This window comes from Chinchilla lanigera, unplaced genomic scaffold (assembly GCF_000276665.1).
Source record: "Chinchilla lanigera isolate Chin_1 unplaced genomic scaffold, ChiLan1.0 scaffold00057, whole genome shotgun sequence".
NCBI classification, from domain to species: domain Eukaryota; kingdom Metazoa; phylum Chordata; class Mammalia; order Rodentia; family Chinchillidae; genus Chinchilla; species Chinchilla lanigera.
This window is the reverse complement of record NW_004955458.1, coordinates 5,976,935-5,994,592: the sequence shown is the minus strand read 5'-3', so window position 1 is coordinate 5,994,592 and position 17,658 is coordinate 5,976,935.

The window sequence follows — 17,658 nt, the reverse complement described above, 5'->3', positions numbered from 1 at the left end:
GGCATGCTATAAAAACAGCCTCTTTATCACTGTTGTTTATATTAAGCTCAAGAAAACAAAAGACAACACAAAAGTATCCTATACGAAAGACAGGAGTGAAAAACAAAGTCATGAAGATGTTATATGTAATTAGCTGGTGTGAGAATGGTCACACCCTTATGAATGCTGACTGCTCTGTGTTTAAGAGTTGTAACTTGCGTGGGAAACCAGGAACCCAGCCTCAGCACCGCCAGGCATCAAAGTCGCACCTCTCACCAACACAGCCCATCCCAATCTCACTTTCCTCTGCCCTTGAACCTCCGGATTCCCACAGAAGTCCTGGCCTTCAGAGCTTTGGCCAAACTCTGGGCAGTGGGAGCTATAGGAGGGCAGAGATTGTAGCTAATTGACAGATTTCCCGGCCAGCTCCTGGGAGAAGTGAGAGTAAGCTGTGAGAAATCTAGTTTTTAACCTAGGTACAAATAAGTCTGGTCATCACCTCCGTGTTTGTTCTCCCTCTCAAAACCAATCCCATTGTTAAGATTTATTCTGTATTTCATTAAAAATAACCAAATAAAGAACAGACCTTTACACTTTTTGATCTCAAATAACTTGCACTTTATCCAGATAAATGAAAATCTTAAGAAAAGTTGAGCAGATGAACATATAAAAGCATATTTTTAAAAATTTCCCCTAGGCATGATGGCACATGTCTGTAATCTCAGCACGTGGGAGGCTGAGGCAGGCGGACGCTGTGAGTTTGAGGCCAGCCTGGGCTACGTAGTGAGACCTTGTCTCAAAACAAACAAAACAAAAAACAGGAAAAAAATTTCAGAGTGACACTTGGGACTAGTCTATTTATCTTTTTTTTTCTGATTTGTTTTGCATTTGAAAAATGGAAGAACTTGTTTTGATGTAGTACTTGCAAATGCATTGGAGACTAAGGGCTATGTCAAGGAAAAATTATATACTGTAATGAGTGCTTGTAATGAGTGCTTGTGATTCCTCCTTGTCTTCTGTGGAGGAAGGTCCTTGGTCCTCTTGACCTGAAAGAGAAATGGGAGGAGAAGAGCAGCAGCGAAGACACACATAGGGTAGATTACTCTGCAGTAAAAAGGACGAGAGAGGAGTAGGGAGAAGCTGGAGGTTCAAGGGCAGAGGAAAGTGAGATTGGGATGGGGTGTGTTGGTGAGAGTTTTTTTAGCAAGTAGCAGGTAAGCAGAATGGACTAATTTGACTGACTGCTTTGTCTGCTAAAAAAAAACTTAATGAGAGATAATGAAGGAAATCACTAGAATTAGATGTGTAGATTTGGGGAACATATCAGTCACATGTGCTTTCCTACCCCTCACTGTTGCTCACATGCAAGAGTAGGCTTCAAATGCAAACACGCAGTTTAATCATTTAAATTCATCACCCAGGCAGACTTCACGTTCAAAATGCACATTGATAAATTAATATTTACTGTAATAGTTTCAACATTAGAAATCAAGAAAATAAGTCTCAACTAAAGATTAATATTTTTATTTTTGAGAGAGGCAAGACAACCCATTCTACTTATTTACTCCAGGGTCAAGATTTTTCATTTCTTGGGATGAAACTTAGAACTTCCATGATTCGTTTAAAAATTTGCAGTTAGATTTTTTTCAAAGTGTTTGCCAAAATCTTGAATCTGTCCTTTATTCAAACACAAAATATGTCCACGGTAGTAAGCTCAAAGTCTTCAGAACCCAATTTAGAAAATGTAAAATGGAGAACAGATTTAAAATTGAGAAGATGACAGGTATGCAAGGTTGGTGTGAGAACCACACAAAACCGAGCACTTCCCCTACTCACCCTATCAATGTGTACCGTTCTTACCTCTCATACATGCATTCTTTTACTCATTTGGGATTTTTAATCTTACACTTTGTTTTTCATTTTGTTTTGTTTTTGTTTTTTCTGGTACCAGGAACCGAACTCACAACCTTTGGCTTGCCAAGCAGGCGCTGTGCCGCTGAGCTAAATCCCTAGCCCTCATTTGGGTTTTTTTAATTCGTACATGTTTGCTCTACACAATGTTTACTTTCCCTGTGTGGGTGGGTAGGTGTATGTAACACATTTTAATTCCTTCTGTTTCCCTTTTCCTTCACCTGCTCACTTACTTATTTCCCTCCTTCCAATTATCTGTTATTTGCTTTGCTCTTTATTTATAATTTGAAATATATATAAGAAATATGATGTGATATTTAAATTTGTGTGTCTGATTTATTTCATTTGATATTATGGTCTGAAGGTGCACCCATTTTCCTACAAATGTCTCAAATTTATCTTTATGTCAAAGTAGTGCTGCATTGTGTGTTAATATTGTATTTTCTTTATCAATTCATCTGTTGATTGACATATAGGCAGTTTCCAAGACTAGCTATTATGAATTGTGCTGCTATCAACCTGAGTGTGTATGTATCACTGTGGTATATGCTTTTAGCTCTTCTGGGAAAATACCTAGAAGGGGCACAGCTGGGTCACATGGAACCTCTAGTTTTAGTTTTTTGAAGAATCTCCATGCTGATATCCATAGAGACTGTACCAATTTACACTTTTACCAACAATGTGAAACAATGTGTCCTTTTTCCCCCTCAGCCTTGCCAGCATTTGTTATTGGATATCTTGGTGATGCCCACTCTTTCTGGGGTAAGGTGGAATTTCAGTGTTATATTAATTTGCATTTCTCTAATGGCCCGCAATGTTGAATATTTCTTGATGTATGTAATGGCCATTTGTACTTTTTCTGTGTAGTGTCTATTCATTTCATTTGCCCATTCCTTGATGAAGTGTTTTATTTTGGAGGGGTCTAATTTTGTTTGAGTTCTTTAAGTATAAGTGTAATTTATGTATTTTGAAATTTTTATAAGTTGACAAAACTTCACAGGAGAATCAGTAAAGTCCTGGTGTGTATTCTGAGAATGTCGTTACACAGTATTAATATGACTTTTGTTTGAGTTCTTTATATAGTCTAGATATTAGTCCTCTGTCTGAGGACTATCTGGCAATTGTTTCCCACTATGTAGGTTCTCTTTTCAACTCAGTTGTTTGTTTCTTTTGCTGTGTGGAACTTTTTAATTTGACATAATCCCATGTGTCGATCCCTGGTGTAATTTCTTATGCAGCTGGGGTTCTGTTCAGAAAGTCCTTGCCTACATCTATGATTTCAAGAATTTATCTTCCAGCAGGTTGTGTTGATGTTTTAATGTTTAGTTCTTCGATCCATTTTAATTCAGTTTAGTACATGGAAAGAGCTGAGTCTATATTCAGTCTTCTGCCTGTGAATAGCCAGCCTTCCCAGCACTATTTATTAACAAAGCTATCTTCTCTCCACTGTGCATTTTTGGCCCCTGTATCAAAGATCAAATAGCTGAACGTGCTTGGGGTTGTTTCCGCTCCCTCTATTCTGTTCCACTGATCCTCATGGCTATTTTTGTGCCAGCACCATGCTGTTTTTATCCCTGTATCTTTGTAATGAAACTTCAAGTTCGGGATTGTGATGCCTCCCACTCGGCTCTTTGCTCTCACTTTGTAAAAGCAATCCTGGATCTCTCTGATTCCACATGAATCTTAGGCCTTTTTTCCCCTCTGGTTGCTTATTCATTTGATAAACATTTCTTGGCTATCAGCTCCACATCAGGCACTGGTCTGGGACCTGAGGATATAAATGTGAAGTAAGGCATTATACCTGGGAAAGAGTGGGACCAGCCACTGACTGCAAAGACTGGTAGTAGGGAGGAACCAGAACAGCATGTGGGACAGGCTGGTTAAGAACAATGTCCAAGCAAATCTTTGCTGGGTTGGTTATGAAAATAATGGCACAGATATGCTGCAGCTAATCTGCTGTGCTTGTGTGCCGAATCAGCCTTCTGCAAAAGGCCGAAGCAAATGGTTAACCTTGCCCAGAAACAAGCTGCAGGGAAGATATAAAAATAGCTGCAGGAGACTGCCTGAGACTTCTGCTTCCAGTAACAGCAGACAGTGGAATTTGGACCAATCTCTCGGTTTTATCTTTTCTAAGTCTTTGCTGAATCTCACAAACAAGTTTGCTCTCAGTTCCTGAACAAGATCCAGGGGGAGCAGGAAGCATACAAGGTTCCTCTCACCACCATATGATAGGGGTTGTCCTGACTCTTGTGACGTTATTCAGCAGACCCCAAGGTGCACTGTATAAGGGATGGAGCCAAATAGCTGAGGGATCCTATGTGGACACCCTATTTTATAGTCTGTCTAATACCATTGCCTCCTCCTATTCAGTCATTAAGTCATGTTTCCATTCAATAAATATTTATTCAGCATTCAGGATGTGCAATGTGCCAATCCAGTGCTGGAGGTATAGAGGTAAAACTGTAATGCTACCTGCCTTCATAGCACCTCCATCCAACCAAGTAGTTTCTACATGTGCTCTTAACTTCAGTCTCAAATCATTTGGCTCAAACCTGAAGCCATGCTCTTGCCAGCAGACACTGAGCATCATTGGATCCTGGCCAAGCTTTCTCTTTTATCCAGTTGGGGCCAGGCAATAATAATGAGCTAAGGAAGGACAGAGGAAGGGGAAAGGTTTATTTTTATTTTAAACTATGAAGAAGCCTTTATCACCAAGCCAACAGCATAATCTGAAAGTGGGCCTGAGTGTGCATGGAATACCTGAGCTAAAAAGTGCAGTCAGAAGCTGGGTCTCCAGAACCGAGAAGAATTCCAGGTCAAAGCCAAGAGTTAAACCTAGCAACCAAGGCACAGAGGAAAGATAGGGGTTCTAAACCACCACACCTGGAAATCCAAACTCTACCTCTTACCAACTGTGTGAGGTTGGTCATATTTGTTCATTTTTCTGCACTTCAGGGTCCCCATCTATAGAATGCAAACAATAGTGCCTCTCTCATGAGGCCATTATAAACGTTCAGTTACTTCGTGCCTTTAAATTTGGTGACCGGGACACCATATTGGCTCGTACTATTCCTCTTCCTGGTGAGGTCAAAGAAATATTCAGGGATGGTTTCTTGAGCTGTTTTGGGGGGCCTTTATTGTCTGCTCCTCAGACTCATGAGGCGACAATGAGGTAAGTAGCGCGCTGCTGTGCAGTCAGAATCGGAAGGCAAAGCGATACAAAGAGGCCTTTGATAAACTACAGAGTATGACTAATGTTCATGGAGTGAGATCGGAGAAGGATTCTGCAAAATGGGAAAATTAGGGAGAACTCAAGGATCTAAGATGAAAAGAAGCCAGCCCTGGTAGAGCACAGCAGAAGGGCTGTGACACACCCAACCAGCATCACATGAGTACAGGAGCAGAACTGCTATCAGCTCATCTTCCTAAAGAGACCCTTTGATTTCTCATTGGCCACCGTTTAAAAGGATTAAACTATTTTATAAAGTGAATAAGGTCAAGTCAGTACTTCAGACTTTTTGTTTGGTCCATTCTTCTACCTCTTGCTTCATGCAACTCCACAAAGTATTTCCCCTCCATAAGAATTTCAGGCGCTTTAGTTTGCTCTATAAATCTCTGGTTTTTGTTTCCTTTCTTAGTGACCTGCTTTGTTATGGATCCAATTTGGTGGCTCACAAACAAAATTTCTTCATAAATGTCCTGCGAAGCAGCCTCAACCGGGCTGCCTGGGACTTGAGCACTTTCATTTGCTCCCCTACAGAGAGCGACACTAATCCAGTGTGGAGACCAGAATTGCGGAGTGGCGGGGGGGGGGGGGGAGTTGTGTTTAGTTGCCAGAGCTCTTGGTTGCAGCCTGCCGTCCTAGCTGCAAGACTACCTTAGGTATTCTCTGAGGTTATAAACGAATCTTGGCCTTGTGTCTTAATTGGAATACAAACATAAATTTACTAGAAAATAAGGCATGCTTTAAGGGGCAGTTGAATTTTTGCTTTATTCGTGGTACCTGTTTATATTGTTTAAGGTGATTCGATTCAACTGTGATTTTGCAAATAGATGGAATCATTTCCAGAAAAGTAATAATAACAAATCAGTGTCATATTCCAGAATTATAAAAGCATAAGCCTCTTTTGAAATGACTACAGTTGCATGTCAGAAAATCTAAACAAATGTGTAGTTAAGAGTGATTGTTATACCTTAGGGACTTAGTTTACACAAGACAGATTAGCAAGATACGAGCTTCATTATGCGTGAAAGTCGTTTGTTTTTCCAGGAAGACAGCACAGCACAACTTCTGGGGTTGCAATTTATAGAGAAGGAATGTGAAAACTGAGTACTGTTATGACATTAATCTTCATGAATATGGAAAGAAGTGAATTATTATCTTGCTCTTTATGAGCTGAAGAGAACTACCACAACAAATTTGAATCTTGGTGGATATTGGGGTGGGGGAGCGGAAGAGCTACGGAGGGTCTCAACCCCTCCTATTTACCCAGAGGAACTTCAGAGTCAGCCAATCATACGCCCTTGTATGTTGACCTAACAGCAAAGGTGGTACGGAGCTCCAGATTCCCAACAGCAGGACTCTCTTCCCAACTTGCAGCTGGGGTAGGTTTTCCCCTAATTCAAGTTTGTCTAAACATTCAAGAAAGAGTCTTCCATGTGTGTGTGTGTGCCCTCCTCAATACCCTTAATATGCACGATAAACTAAATATAAACAGCAAATCTATTTTTGAGCACCTATTATAAGCTAACCAAATTTTTGGTGTTTACCTACTCCTGTCTGTACTTACGCTATGTGAATTCTACCGTTGGTGAGGTCTCGGCTCTGCTCGTGTTATCTATAGCTATGAATCGTTCTGTAAAGAAATTCAGCATCATGATCTATAAGGAAAACATCCGGGCTACTCAGCTTTGGCTGTGTCCCCGTGAATGTAACACCTGTGCTTAAAAATTCTCCGGAAAATTCATCGATGGTCCATTAAGGGTAAGGAACTGTAATCTCTGGGGGAGTTATTAGGGCCCTTTGTGGAGATGGAAGATTCCTTAGCAAGGAACTAAGAAGTATTTTTGAGAGATTAAAACAGACAGTCGCTTCAAAATACCTTATGCTGGATACTTACTAATGGAACAGTTACTAATTAGAAACATATGTTCTATTAATTGTTGCCATATATTAGCTATTTAAAAGGGTATACTAGTGGAAAGGCATTTGGAAATCAGAAGTGGTTTATGCACTGGTTTTTTGCCAGAAAATATAGTGAAGGAAAAATGGGGTAAGGAAGCCTGTCTGCCAGATCCAACTTCACCTTCTATCATGTGTGCAGCCTTCTGCCCATGTCTTCACGCCCGGGCCTCCGTCCCCATTGGGTAACATGGATGTAATTCTTATTTCAAAGGCCGCTGTACCAATTAAATCAGGTAATGTATATGAAGCGCCTAGCAGAGTGCCAGAATCATAACTAGTACTCAGCAAATGTTAGTCTACTACCTCTTCGTACATCTGCACCCTCCCTATCCTTCATCTCTGCCTTGGATCCTAATCTAAATGACCTGCCTTACAAGAAAGCTGCAAAGGTTAATGATGGGATGACAAGTAGCAAATGTTTGGAGGGTCTGACCCACTCCAAAAAAAAAAAAATTCCAGGAAAAAAGATTGCTAAAAAGAAATGCACAGCAATAGGACCTCATTTCAACACTTAAAACAAGAGGAGGAAGCACAAATAATAGAATTCCTTGATCACTGATGGGAAAGAGAGACTCCTAGCCTAGAGAACTGGGTGAACACAAGTGCGTTGACCTGAAATGGGCAAAATGAAGGGCAGCATAAGTAGAGGAGCTGAGGAAGGATGGTAATGCATTTAGTTTTGGAAAGTATTTAACTGAGCTTTAAACGTGGTGGGTTCGGGCTGTATGATTCTCTTATCTTCCTCTCTGCACTCCAGATAAATGATGGTCTCTAAACAAATACTTCAAACATATGCAGCTCTTTAAAAGACGTAACTTGCAGAAGGCCCTTTAATAGAGCAAAAACTAATAATAATAATAATTTGGAAAAGCAACTCCTTACTGTATCTGCTTTGTGAATTCCAGTTTCAGCGTGTTCGTTCTTTCTCCAAGGAAAGCACAACTGCCCATATGCTCATGATGGTCATTTAAGGATAAGTTTTCTAATTTGTTGCTCAGGGAACGATGACTGCCAGTTCTGAAATGTGCTTGAGTTGCATGTCACAATTTTTACTTAATCTCAGTTATCATTTCAAAGTTGGGTTGTAGTCTTTTTCAGAAGGAAGCAATTTAATCTTTAGAAACACTTTTGAAAACTGTATATGAACTTAAAGTAGCATAGTGAATACCATCTTTTATCTTGGCCACAGATTTTCAAGAAGTTTTCTGCCCACCCAAAACCTTCTGTCCCTAAGCTAACCCTCCACCCCTGCTTACACACACACATCATGCACACACACACACACACACAGAGAGAGAGAGAGAGAGAGAGAGAGACAATTTTAAGGCTGAAAGATCTAAGACTTCTTACCTTCAGGGTACCACCTCTATAATATATCAACACAAAAGAATTCATAAAAGTACTTCAACTTCAAGGATTGAGTTGCAGCAGACTGGTTAACATAATGTTAAGTTCTAGTGACATTTTACTTAAATATTAATTAATTTAAACTCTTAGGAACAGTTTTTTCTTAGTGCACATTTATTTCACAAGCTACTTGGTCTCATTTTCATACATACAACATTTTGACCACCGCCACCCTATCTCTTATTCTTCCTTAAATTCCCTCACTTTTTCCCCTTATTCCCTTCTCCTTGCCTAATAAAAACCCCTCGGGACTATTTTTTGGTTTTGGTTTTGGTTTCTATTTGGGAACCAACAAAGGAATTTAAATTTTCAAACCTTGGGCTGGGGAGTTAGCTCAGCGGCACAGCGCCTGCCTGGCAAGTGCAAGGTTGTGAGTTCGATTCCTGGTACCGGAAAAAATAAAAAATAAAAAATAAAATAAATTTTCAAACCTTTTTGTAGACTTTTAAGAAGTTTGAGGGCTGGTGATATAGCTCAGAGGCACAAGTACCTGCCTAGTAAGTGCAAGGTCCTGAGTTTGATTCCCAGTATCAAAATAAATAAATAAATAAATAAATAATTAAAAGAACAAGAAGTTTGGTCACATTTTAGGCCCTTGGTAAGTGTTTGTTCATTAGCACTTTTTCTATAATGGTCAGTGGATAAAAGAGTCCCAGCAACAAATCTTCCTCAAAGAAAAAGATAACGATACGTTAAGTATATTTTTGCTGACTTTTTTCTTCTTACAACATAAAACATTTAGGTCATGGGCTCTTTTATGTCCATGCAATAGCTAGCATGGAGTACTGAGACGTTGGGGAATTATTCATTAGCTAGTTTCTCCTAAAGGTAAAGGCCTCACCCTGTTCCTGCCACAGGCTTCACTACATACTCAAACACAGCGTGGAGTCAGTGCATCCCTGGCCAGTATGAGGCATCTTTGTCCTGCTATAAAAACTTTCAACAAACCCCCTACAGCATCCAAATGGTCCAAAATTAATCTGAAATACAGCTAGGTCATCTACAAATTGTGCTCAAATTTCTATAAATTGGACACAATATTAATAAGGAAGGTATGGGTGAAAGTAAGGGGCGGATTATTTAAAATCCCTGTCTCACCAAACTGCCAAATATGCAATGTCAAATATCCAAATTCGTCTTACTTATTTGCCTTAAGCAGTCACGAAAACATGCTGAAAACTACCAAGCTTCTCCAAGTTGGGAAGTGAGGTCAGAATCCTCCCTCGCTACCTTTTTCCAGGACAGGAAGAACCATCAGCTCATTCCCCTGGTTGTCTTTCCTCTCTCAGGGCAGTCCCTCTGCTACTCCAAGTAGCACTTGGTAAAAAGGGAACAGGGAGAAAAAAGGAGAGTGGGACAGATGGAGGTAGATTTCAGCTATGTGGGGAAGAGACTTCTCCAACTCCATGTTGGACACAAAGAAACAAATGTCTATTCAACCAATAATCGGACCATATTCTCTGGATACCTTCTTATTCTAAATGGAATAGCCTTTTACTTTTGATCGTGGAAGAAATGTAGCTCTTACAATAGAAACTTCTCAAGTTGCAAGAGTTTGTTGAACTTAGTGTTTTCATTTAAGTTCTACTTCACACTCCAACAGAAACACTGTTAGAGAATTGATTTTAAAAAAAGAAGAAGAAACCGCAGCATGTGATAATTGCAATTTATCGATGATGTTAATTATTTTAGTTCCTGTTTTGTTCTTTTATATACAGTTTTAAAGGTTTGAGAGCTTACATGTAAAAAAGGAAATTGATTTTAAAATAAAACTAGTTATTTATTTTGACAAAAGATATAATCAAAGGAATTTTTTTCCTACCTATGAATAGAAATTCTGTGCAATGTTATAACTAATAAATGGAGTATTGATTTTCCCCTTTTCTACTTTTGCAATGTGTTTTTGGAGCTGCCTTTCATGTATTTTAAATACACAGGGCTTGTATTACATTTGGGGAACCATACATATAGAGAAAATAGATTCTCCTAAATGGGTCTAGGTATTTTGGTTGCCAGAAATCTATTTCACACGCATTAGTCTAGCTTCAGACCGACTGTGATGGCTGTAAAAGGAATCATTGGAAACCAGAGAATTCAGCAATAACTGCTGAATGAGAAAGATTGATTTCAAACCAGAAAGAATTTAACCGATTTTTAATTAAAAGCAAAAAACTATGGTGATCAAGAATACTTACATTTCCTGAGACGCCTTTCCATCTTCTCTGCACTGTGCCTCTGCCTCATCATATTATTTGCACACTGTAAAATAATTAGCTTCAGTAGCAAGGCTGGCAGCCTCTGAAACTGACATCTTCAATCTTCTTAGTGATTTCATCTCTGAGGACAAAAGTGAAAGATTTTTTAAAATGGAAGAAAAGAAAGGGGAAATTGTAACATATTTGAAATGAGACTTTGTGAAGTAATAAAAACTTACTGTGATCTCTTTGTATTAACTCAGTCCGAAGCCCCCAGCTTCTACCTTCATTTGAGGAGTGTCAAGGTCGATGGGGGCAGTCAGGGAGTGAAGGCAGATTATAAATTTGGAATATATGCTTGTATGAGATGAAGTTAGAAAATGCTGCTTCTTTGGAGGGCAGAAATGCTGCTAACTCAGAATTGGAAGTGTTTGGCTCGGTCTCTAATTAGCTGGGTGAGTGTGGACGTGTGGTTCAGCCTTTCTGAGTCTTTTTCCTCACCAGTGACAAGGATGAATCAGACAGGATGACATCTACAGCCTCTTAGCTAACTCTCAGCCAAAATCCAACAAACAGGGGCTGGGGATTTAGCTCAGCGGCACAGCGCCTGCCTGGCAAGCTCAAGGTCATGAGTTCGATTCCCGGTACCGGAAAAAAAAAAAAATCAAACAAACAAACAAAATCATTAACTGGGTCCTTGCTCCAACTCAGTACAGAACAAATACCGGGCTTTGGAAGTATGATATTCTGGAGGAGGGGTTTCCCACCTCTCCTACTAAGCTGTGCGAGACTCTGTTTGTTCAACAGCCTATCAGTGGTGGTGAACCTGTGGTACACGTGCTGCAGTGGGCTATTTGTATCTCTGAAAGCTCTAAAAGGTTCGCCATCACTGCATAGGCCCTTTATGGCTTAAAGACAGATCTGTATTCAATTCCTCCTTCTTCCTTCCCCACTTAATGTAACGCCTAGCAAAATAGGAGTGCCCAATAATTTTTTATAAATAAATAGATGTGTAAAACTTACCATGAGAGAGTTAGTTTTCCTGGGAAAATAATCACAGAAGTATTTTCCACCTTCAGGGGATGAAGTAGATCAGAATAATCGATATAACCAAGAAAAATGAGAACAGTGACCCTTACGAACCCCATTTAACCCACTCAAAAGCAACAAATTTTTAAAAAGACATTAGGATATTATAGTATTCTCCCTAACTCAAAAGCAATAGCCTGGTTTATAACTGGGAAAGCCCATCAAATTAATAGGTATTGTTGTTATTCCTAAAATGACTGGTAATCACCTAAAAAGAATTGCTTGCTAATAATCATTCACTCAGTTGGCACCTCGAAGACTGTTACCATTTTTAATGAAGTATCCCTACAGATGTTAGTCTCTAGCAAAATTGTCGTAGAATTGAAAAACATCAGAATTCCTTTTATGTGGGGCTTAAAAATCATTTCTTTTCAAAATAAGAAGTCTCCAGGGCTAGGATGGGAGAAAGAGAAAAGAGAAAAAATGCAAGTTAGTTGTACTATTAGTATCTTTTAGCTCAGAGAAAAGGAAGGTTTGCTCTAATATCAGTTAGAGAATTTTTTATGCCCATACCTTGTACTCTGAGTACTTTAAAAATAATAATATGCTATGTATTAACTATTGTTATACTCCTATCATCTCGTTATGAAATTTTATTTTACCTTTTTCCATAAAATAAAAAGAAGAACTCTCACTTTTAAGGGGAAAGGACATTTAACAAGAAGGGAGAAAATATTTTCCAGATGCAATTTTTCCATTTTCACAGTGAAATAACTGAAACTGAAGCTGCCCTTGATTTAGAAACAAGCAGAATCCAGAGCTGAAGCCATGGCCATTGCAATGCACAATCAGTTTATTCCCCAGGGGATGCTCTGGTGAGGAAATTGGGAGGTCTCTCTCTCATTTATCAGTCAGAGTAAAAGACAAAAAACCAAGATGTCAGTTAAAGAAACATATTCACATTTCTCGAATGCCTTCTAAAAATCCCCCAACAAAACACTACCCACATACTCGCCTCACTCATTTTATCTCCTTAGACACCACATATCATTAATCATCTCAGTCTGACAAGACAAAAAGATGGAAAACATTTATACTTTAAAATCTCTCAAATATCAAAGAGTTCTCAAACACAAAATGCACTCTGGTTATCAACAACTTTCAGATATGCAAGGTAACAAGTTCTTTTCCACACTCTTAGCTTCCCCCTCCCACCAGGCTCAGAGGATTGCACGTGAAAGTCCTAAAAAAATAAGCACCCTCCTACAGACAATTAACTTCACCATAAGCAATAAACAGCCTCCCTCCTGCGACAGGAAGAGCAATGCACCACCCACTGTGACCATGTCTTTCTCTCAGGAGGATGCCAAACGCCACCCTCCCCCAGGAAAAGTAGGGTTGGCTCTAAGATAATACACTCTTCAGAGACAGAAAGTTTGTATTCTTCCTCCCTGCTGGTCAATGCTGCCTTCCTCAATAACCTGACATACTGCAGTGATTCTTTGAGATAGCTTTTTCCACAAATAAACAGCAAAACATTGTTTCGCTAATCAGGACAAAGTTACATGGCCAAGCCAGAGAGAGAGTCCTGGAAGCCAGCACAGAACAGTGAGTGCCAAAAGAAGGAGAAAGAAAAGAAGGACATGGGGTGGACTAAAGATAATCTTAACCTACTTTTCAACTTTTCTCTCAACTTGTGGGGCCAAGAGTCAGAGCAGGAGCCCGTGGGTGATGAGAAAAGCACTTGGTGAATATCATCTTCCCCTGTCTACTTCAGGGCTCTTCCAGTGACGATGGCCCCAGCACAGTAGTTCTCAGCTGCCTGTCACTACCTACATACCTTTGAGCACTCAACTCAAATTCAAACCTATAGGCTTCTTCTTTTGTGCAACTCTGACTTCTTATTTTCTAAATCCGTTTCAAATATTCAAGTGATTTCTCACCTTTTTTACTTTTGTTGATTCTCCTTCCTCTCCAAGAAAAGCCCTCTAGAGGCCAGGGATATAGCCTCATGGCACAGTACCTGCCTGGCAAGTGTGAGGTCATGAGTTTGATTCCTGGAACCAAAAAAAGTCTCTAAAAACAATTTAAAAAAAAAAGAAAGAAAGAAAAGCCCTCTGATAGCAAAATAATATCTTAGCTAAAGGGAACCTATCATTTAAACCTAACTCCTATCCTGTCTCCTCTGGGAAGATTCTCATTAGAAGATGACCCTTCCCCATAAAAAAATCAGAATAGCATGTCTATATAAATCATGGAGTGTGTATGTATGTGTGAGTCACAGCACATCAGAACTCTTGTCTAAATTCTGGGTGTGGGTTTGCTAGATAAACACAGCACAGAGTATGCCCCATCTCAATCCCATGGATAACCCCAGGGAGGCCACTCAGTGCATGTGAATACAGGCCACCTGCTTTGATCAACTCCCCGAGGAATGATCTTCCAGAACTCTGATATTATACAGCTCTTTAAAATTTCTATTTTAGTTTGGAGCTATTGATAGAAAATAACTCTTATCAAAATTACAATGAGGTTGTGGCCCAACAGTTGAAAATATGGATCTTCCCTATTGTTCCTCTTCTCCCAAGTTATAGTGTTTTTGCTTTGCTTTATGTATTATTTCTACTATTTTTTTCAGTAGTGTACTATGCTTTACAGATGAAAGAGCTAAGGTATGTAATTTTCTAAATTTTTCCTCAAAAATTTACTTCCAAATTTAGAAAATGCATGTAATTACCAAATGAAAAGAATTAAATACCATCTCTGATACACTATTCTTTGGACACCAAGATAATTAGATGTTAAATGTTTGATTTGGTTTAGTTCTAGGAAATTAGCTGTCCCCTGTCTATAAGACATTATATGACTAATGTGTATAGAGTTCATCTTCAAAAGCATCCAAAATAAGGAATTCAGTGTGTTGATTCATTATTTATATTAATTATCCAGATAATGTCGTTAACTTTTTACTTTTTCAAGTCCCTGATTCACACTACTGTACTTCTAAATGGTTACATGTACTGACTGACAATCTCTAAAGCATTTGAGATCAGGGTTGATTCAGATATAATCCTGGTCTTCCAAAAGCTCTGTCTTAACTAGTAAGACACTGTGATTGTAGCTAAAACACCACACCTGGCATAGAGAAAGCTATTTAAGAATTCAAAGGCAACTGCCCCTGGGATAGGCCAGCTGGGTAGAAGGGCACCAGTTGAACAAGTGGGACTACTGGCAAAAACAGAACAGGATTAACATCTTCCAGATCGGGCACTCGGTCTCCCGGGCTGCAAGTTGTTCCTGGAACCAAAAAATCGGCTGCAGCACAGGGGTCTGTACCACACTGGAGGGCCTGGCCCATGTAAATGATGGCCTTGGAAAGAGCTGAGCCTGTGGAGAGGAGGAACATAAAACTGAACCACAAAATGTGACTCACATTGATGACGCCAGTGACCAATTCTCCAACTGTGTCAGTTCCCGCCAGTGTGTGAAGTTTTAGTCAATACCCAGAAAGTAATTTCCTCACTGCTTGCCCTCCTTAGAAGACTAATTAGTGATAGATTCAAAGTAGAATAAGCAGGGTGATAAAGAGAGAGGAGAGTAGTGGCAGGAAGTGTGAAGCACAGGAGACTGGACAAGGGAAGAGATCGATGGGTATTGAAGGAAGGTGGGAAAGAGGACTCTGCTCTCCCCGCCCCACTGATCCTACCCTGCAGAAAGTGAGGGTCAGGTGGCTAGGGGAAAGGAGGATCCCGGCTTCTCAGGAATTCAATAGATGCATAGGAAGAGAGCATGTTACTTAAACACACTTAGTTTTGAGTCAGCAGTTTGAATGCACAGTACATTCACTGCCTGAAACCAAAAGTCACAATGCCTCAGGTCCTCAGTTTTCTTGTCTGTAACATATAAATACTAGTTGTGTGGGTTATTTTTCTCTCATTGCTGAGACAAAATCCCTGACACCCAAAATTAAGGAAGGAAAGGCTTATTTAGCTCACAGTCTGTGGAGGTTTCAATCCATAATCAGCTGGCTCCAAGGCAGGATGGCATGGCACGGGGCAACAGTGCAAGGCGGCAGAAGACAGCAAAAGCAGCAAGAGCAAAAGGAGGTAGGGGGAAGCAGCCTTTTTTCCTCCCTTATGTTATATGCAGGCTACACCCCTAGGGCAGGTGTAGCACTCACACAATCTCCATGCCCTCCTCTTGCACAGAATGATGATGTTTACAAAGTGAGGACCCCGGCCCCTGCTGAGTCACTTAAACTTCAAAACTTCACAAGCTGACACAGTGTATCAACCATTACACTAGTAGTACCTATCCTACAGAGGCCTGAAGGGAAGACATGAGTACTGCATTCAAAGAACGGAAGTCACAAGCCCTCCTTATTAAGTCCATTTTCTGTTGCTATAACAAATTATCTGAGACTGGAAACTCTGTAGAGAAAGGTTTATGCAGCTTATAGCTTAGAGATCTAAGAGCGTGTTACCAGTGTTCACTCAGCTCTGATGAGGCCTTATGACAGACGGCATCACAATAGCAGAAATACATGTCAGAACGCTCATATGGCAAGACAGAGGCCAGGGAGATTCAGAAGCCAGGGTCTTTTTAGAACAGCTCACTCACTGTCTCAGGAACTAAGCAGCATCCCGAGAGAGCTCCCCATAAGACTTAGGCAGTCCCACCTGGACCCCACTCTGAAAGATTCTATCACTTCTTAATACCACCACACTGGGGACCAAGCCTCCAGCCCATGAACAGCTAGGGCACAAACCGTATCCAAATCATAACATTCCCCCAGCCCCAGGGTGTGTGTACATATATGCGAGCAGAAAAACTTGTTATTAAATTGCTTCTTGTAAAAAGATCACGCCTCCGAACCATGGGTACACTGACAGCATTCTGGGGAAGAATTAAGAATTCAGCCGTTAGCCAGGCATGGTGTTTCACTTCTGTAGCACCAGCCCTGTGGGAGGCTGAAGCAGGAGTATCATCAGCTTGGGCGACTTACCAAGACCTTGTCTCAAAATAAAAGCTAGAAAAGGAATGTAGCTCTATGTTAAGACTCTCACTTTAATTCCTATTAATACACACACACAGGGGCTGGGGAGTTAGCTCAGCAGCACAGCCCCTGCCTGGCAAACACAGGGTCATGTGTTCAATTCCTGGTACTGGAAAACAAACAAACAAAAAAAAATACACACACATAATAATAACAATAACAATAATCAATCCATCACTTGGAAAGAAGAGAATAGAAAGAAATAAGAATTTGTCCTGGGAATATGGTAGCACTCTTGCTTTGCATGCACAAGACCCTGGGTTCAATCCCCAGCACCACAAAAAAACAACAACAAAAAAAGAAATAAGAATTTATTTTGGGGGGATTTGGCATCCAAAGCATAAGACTAAAACAAGCCAAGCTGACTAAAGTAAGATTCTTATGAAAAGCAGACATACACCATAAAAGATGTGCTCGAATCACACATTTATATACACCAATGCACATGGCCAAACACCCAGCTCCTACCTAGGCCATTTTATTATCTGTAAGACCGAGACCCACAGATACACAAACTGCAGCTGGAGAATACCAGCAAGACCAAAAGTGCTCATCTGTGGAAGAAGGCTCAGAGACCCGCAGTCGCAGCGTGGGGATGACACGGCACAAAGGCCGCTCACCAGTGTGAGCAGCACGATTCACCCTGAGAAGTCAGGTCAACAACCGTGTTTAGAACAAACAAGTACTGCAGAACTTAAACAAGTACCTGTGGTTGGAGGCCCCAGAGGGCTCGGGATGCACCCGTTTGGGGCACAGGTGCCCCAAACTCCTTTGTGAGATGAGGAGCTCAACATCAGGAGTAAAAATCCCACTGTGCTTTTTGAAAGCGCTCAGAGCTACAACATTCTAGAAAAATTAAAAGGTCCTGAGAATGATCGTGAAAATTCACAAAAGCT